We start from the raw sequence: 6,000 nt of genomic DNA on the forward strand, positions 1-6,000 counted from the left end.
AGGTACAAACAGATACCCTCCTCCTCCCAGCAGAGCACAGCCCCTGATCTACCATTTCTAGCGGCCACAGGTGTCACCTCAGAATTATTACCCCTATTCCACCTACAGAACAAGAAGCATCGCCTGGGCTCCAAGTCAGTTTACAGTCCAACCAAAGAGCGATGCAAGATGTCCAAAGCCATCTGAGAGACACATTCGGCACTCTGGGCAGTCCTCTACCTTGTTCATTGTCATAGCGTCCAACTCAGTCACTGGGGCAAGTGCCAGGCTCCCACTGTCCCCACGTGAGTACTAAAGAAGTGGACCCCATGACCTCAAGTTCCCTTCCAGCCACGGTGTTCCCAAGAGAAGAAAGGAACCTGTCCTAATGGAAATACAAGTCTTCCTCCTCTACCCCCCGCCCCTTGGGCCTTTCTCTTTCAAGGCCCAGTGCTTCTGAGCCCCTGCCTGGGAGGGATTTGCACAGATTTGGGAGTCCTGCTAGGCCAGCACGCCCACCTCATGCAACCAGCACCCCAGCCCTGTGTGGAGACCCCACTGCACTTTCTCTCATGTCCACTGGGCGGGCCGGGGGAAAGGGATGTGCCTCCCTCTTCGCCCCAGGTACTTCACTGTTAATGACCTCTGGGCACACTTCCCCCTCCCTGCCCCTGGAGACATTTCCAGAGTTGTTTTATAAGCGAGGCTGGGGAAATCTATTAATGAGAGAGGTAATTGTTACCTTTGGGCACCAAAGGCTGATTTACAACGGTTAATGCCTCAGATTCCAAAGGCATAAATTTCAGCTTTTCCACCATTTTGTCCGGAGCAAAACAAAACAGAGGAAGATTACATATCCAGGGCTACAGATGTTTGGCTGCACAGAGCATTTTTCTAAGATGGGAACTGGGGGCAGGCGGAGTTGTTTAATTGAATTGACAATATAACATCGCCAGTGCTTATTAAGCTGTATGCACCTACATCAGTGTCAAAGCATCTGATGGGTGTTGATGGATGATTCTCAGGAGCAAGGACTGGGCAGTGAGACTGGGCAGCAAGTCAGCTTCCGCCAGCCCCAAGCTCTGTCCTAACTGGGTTGAGCACTTGGTCAAAGAGGTAACATGGCTTCCAAAACCGCCTCCTCACCCTCAGGAGGTGGCTGTGTCCGGGCCCTCACCCATGTTCTTGGAGTCCATTGGGAAAAAAAGACTTTAAACAATCAAGGAAAGGTGAGCCCATTTGGAGGGAATCGACTATCTGTCAGAAGCAAGGAGGCTGACACCATTTTCCTTCTAAATGAGGATCTGGGGGAGTTGGAAACTCGAAAAATAATTCAGTTTTTGGGATTCATCCAGTCGGACTTTCCAGAAACTCCTGTAAGGGCTATAAAGCCATAGTAATTTATTCCCAAAAGGAAAGAGGAAAGACAGCTACAACTCGAGCTGAAAAACACAAGCCCCCTCCACCCCCACCCCTTGCCTGCTGGTACAAAGCTAAGTTCCCACCTTGGCTGATAGATGCCAAGGTCGTCCCAGACGTGCAGATGACTTTGGCATCACACAGGTACCAGACAGCCCTGGTCCTAACCCCAAATCTGCTGTTCCGGCTGCCCCATCAGAGACCTGTGGCTGGGACATAAAGTAGCACAGCCCAAGTGCTATGTCTAGTTGCATTATAATTCAAACAACCCCTGGGATTCCAATCATTCAACAAATATTTGCCGCACGTCCGCTACGTGCAAGGCACAGTACAAACAGGCCTAAAGAATTTCTGGCCCATGCTTAGGATAGTTTTGAGTGAAAGTTTAGTAACAGCTCATCCCTGTCTGCTGTATGATTCTGTATGTTTTCAAACTTAGTATCATATTAGAACATCTCAACAGCCCAATAAGGTGGATATCCTCATCCCTACTTTACAGAGGAAGAATATAATGTTCAGAGAAGCAAAGTGATTTGCCCAAGGTCACCCAGCAAAAAATAAATAAATAAAAGGCAAAGTTGGTACTTGAACTCATGTCTCAGTCACTGAAAAGGGACTCAGGGTCAGTTAAACCACTGCCCTGCAAGAGTGTCTGGATCATGTGGGATGTGGGTCCAAGTTCTCTTTGTTCTCGAAAAGAACCTTTGTAAATATATATATATAGATATATATATATGTCTGTATGGTATCGTGTATGTGTTTAAGAAAGAACCAATTTCCCTGTCCTGGTTGAGAAGCCATTTCGTGAACAAAACAAGGCTACTATCGGATTTCATTCTTAATGCTAGCATTGCCATCGAGGCCCAGAAAGTATGGGCTGCAGAAGGCTGTAAGGTACTGATCCCTTGTTTTAGGAATGGGGAAACGGAGCCCAGAGAAAGGCCAAGGGCCCCCACTCATCCAGTCTGAGCTGGCTGTCAAACCCAGGTGTCATCTTCCCTTAACCAGACAGGAAGCTGCTGACTGGGAAGAAAAGAGTAAACCTCAGCTCAGAGTAAAACATCCAAATTGCTTCAGACGGAGCTCCCTTCCCCGACCCCTTCCCCTCCCCCTTTCCCTTCTTCTTCCTCTTCCCCTTCCGCTTCCCTTCCCCTCCTCTTCTCTTCTCTTCTCTGGGTTTTTTTCTCTCCATGCAGGATGGAAGGCCAGAAGGAAGCACCTGGTCCCAGAACAGTCCTCCCTCCCAAGAGAGGGACCTCAGCACGGCACTATGGGAAGAGGACGGTTCTCAGCTAGAGTGTCCTGGGCTTCCCAGCCTCGTGAAGAGGCCCTTCCCAAGGAGGAAATGTTCCTGTGAAGCAGGAGAAGGGGACAGGGGAGAGAGGCTGGGAGCAAGTTCATGACGTGCCCTGGGATTTCTGGATCGGCTCCTCTGACATGCGAATTAGGAACTTTCTCCAAACTAAGTCAGTGTGAACTTTCTAGCATCTCCTGCCTGAGAAACTGAGAGGAAGCAAATAACAGAGCATGCGTTCACTGCACCCATATTCTGCACCCATGGTAGACCCTGCTAATCAACTGCAGCCTTCTAATCCACTAACTGTGGGCAACCAATTGGAGGCGGTTGGCATGTGAAATCTATTTTGGTGCTGGCTATGTGCTGGCTGTGCAAGACGTCCATTACATTTGGGTCTTCCTTGCATCCCTTCCTTTTGGAAATCAACCACACTGACTCCACCTGATTTTAATAGAGCTGTCAATCCAGGGGCCACACCTACCTCCTCCAGGATATGTACTCCATGCACAATCCCTAGCACTTAATTGGGGAGGGCATGTGACACAAGTCAGCCAATCAGAGTCTGTTTCAGAGATTATGCCAGATGAGGGAGGAAGAGGGCAATTATCTCTCTGTCTGGGACCCCTGACCACAAGGAAGACGTAAGTCTGGGGCTTAGATTGAGAATTAGGACAACGCTGGGGAAAGCACAGCAGAGACAGGAATGAGAGACAGGCCCTGGTGACATTGTTTAAACCCTGGATGATGTCAGGTCTACGCCATGAATTTTCCAGTACACAGTGGAAGTCAATAAATGCCCTGTCCTTGCTGGGGAATCACAGAACTCAGCTTTGCCTCAGTTTGCCTGGGCTGAAGCTCGTGGGGACGGGCACTGCTGGGGCTGCTCTGTTCATCCTGCCCCGCTCTGTGGATGCATCTGTATCCCTCCAGCTCTTTTCACAAACTGGTCCCTCCTAGGGAAGAGCTCAGATGGCTCCGCGTAGACCCTTTGCAAGGACGCAACCAACCACATTAGGAGCAGCCCAGGCACTCTCAGAGCCTGGGTCTTCACATGCAAAGTGCCAACAAGTAGACAAAGAAAATATAGGCCAGGATATACCAAGTCTTATCTTTGAAGGAAAAAAATTCATTGCTGGACCAGAAAAAAAGATGACAAAATAAATAGTCAGGTAATTTGATGGCGCCGTAGCTTCGTGGACCTGACTGAGGTGATCGTGAACTCACAGCCCCAGTTGGGGGATTAGATAGAGTTGCACTCCCTGCATCTGCCGGGCCTACCTTCCCAAGATGGCCTGCTGACCAATTTCAGGACACTGTCACATACCAGGTGCTGGTCAGAGCATTTGCAGTGCAATCAAGTTTGAATATGGCAGAAAGAATTAGGACATTCATGAGCTGGCAGTCTTCACAAATTTCTTCCAGAAGAGGTGCACACAAACCCATGCTTCTGAAAAAGTGCTACTTTAAACCTAGATCTTTCTGCCTCTAGGAGGAATGAGCTCCCCATCCGTACAAGTAGAGGCCATTGGATTAGTCTATCTCTGAGACCTTCAGTTAGGATTCTTTGAGTTGCAACAACATAAACACAAGTTTTAAAAAGGAGGGTGAGGTATTTGTAGGCTCATTTCACTGATAGTTGGAGTGGCCTTCAGGCATGGCAGAATCAGATACTCAAACAATATTATTATAAGAACTCTGTCTCTCTCCATCTCTGAACTTTCCTTTCTGATTGCTTCATTTTCAGACAGGCTTCCCCATGTGACTGTTAATAATTCCAGGCTTAAATGCTAGTACAGGAAATATGTCTCAATCCCAACAGTCCCATGAAAAGTTTCTGGATTCAGCCTCGTCATACGGGCTTGGGTCGCCTTGCCCTACTCCCGATCGGCTCACCATGGCCAAGGAGGAGTAGAATACTCTGACCGGCCTGGCCTGACTCACGTGCTCTCCCTAGATCAGGGAGTGCTGTCAATCCACTTAAACCTAATGGTCTGAGAAGAGAAAGGGCAATTTTCTCCCGCGGGGAGGAGGGTAAGGGGAGGGGGGGAGGCGGATGGATTGTGTTTCCCAGTGAAGATTGAAATGGATGCTGAGCCGGTAAAAACAAAACCACAAAGCACCAGTTAGTTACCTCCCACCATACTAGACTCTATGACTTGCTTGGCACGACTGCTTGACCACAGACTTCTTTTTTGCTTTGCCCATGTGACATCATTTTCACTAACCCTTTTTGCATTCCTAAGACAGAGTCCCTTAGCCATAACACACAGACAAGTGACTAGGCCTCAAATGGATGCACCTGTTTTCATCCACATTCCTGTAAATCCAGGTACACACGCAAAACCAAATGGAAATGCTGAGGAACCAGACTTTTACCCCAAAACAAAATACCCTAGACGTCTGGAGTCACGGGGTAATTCAGTTGTCTGCCAGGAATTCCCCCCAAAACTTTTAGTAGATTCAATGCTCTGCCTTATTTCCATTCTTGGCAAAGGGAAGAAACCCTACTACTCACCCATCTCCCCCTTTTTCCGTCCGGTATTAGGTTGGTGCAAAAGTAATTGTGGTTTTTGCAATTATTTTTAACCTTTTAAACTGCACTTACTTTTACACCAACCTAATACATTCCAAAACTTACAGGTCTCGGCCCTAGGCCACAGAGCCCCGTGGAGAACAGGCCAGCACCAACTCCAGAGCTGACCAGTGACTGGCAGTGGGCCATTTATATTGAGACCGTGGGCTGGGAGAGAAGAGGGAAAGGAGGAGGCAGAGGAAGCGGATGGAGGCTCCATTGCATGGATCCACGAGGCCCAGCACGGAGCCTGGACACAGGAGGCTTTCAACAGCTCTTGGAGGAAGTCCCACTGACCTGCCATGGGGCCACACCACAACTCACCCAGAGAACCTGGCATTTTTTTGCTCCTGGCCTATAACCACAACAAGGAAAAAGAGCACCCAATTTCCCTTTGATTGATAATCCTGGCATTTCAGCCCAGCTCCAGTCCATATGCACCCTCTTCCCAGCACCCGTCCTTTTATTGTGGTTTGTGCCAGAGGCGTCCATGTTGCTGAGGCAGCAGCAAAAGTCTATGAAGATGTGGTCATCGCGTCAGGCTTCCCCACCTGCTCCACGTTCAACCCCACTGAGATTTCCAGGCCTGCCACCAGCTGTGTTTTCTGAACACACGCCTCAGAGACTTCCCAGTCTCTTGGGGGACACAACTGCTCAACCACCTCAGAATATAGATCATTAAAATTGTGTACATGCTGAAGGGTCACCAGGGATCCAAAAGGTGCTACTATAA

The sequence above is a fragment of the Rhinolophus ferrumequinum genome, chromosome 16, assembly GCF_004115265.2.
Source record: "Rhinolophus ferrumequinum isolate MPI-CBG mRhiFer1 chromosome 16, mRhiFer1_v1.p, whole genome shotgun sequence".
Taxonomy (NCBI): Eukaryota; Metazoa; Chordata; class Mammalia; order Chiroptera; family Rhinolophidae; genus Rhinolophus; species Rhinolophus ferrumequinum.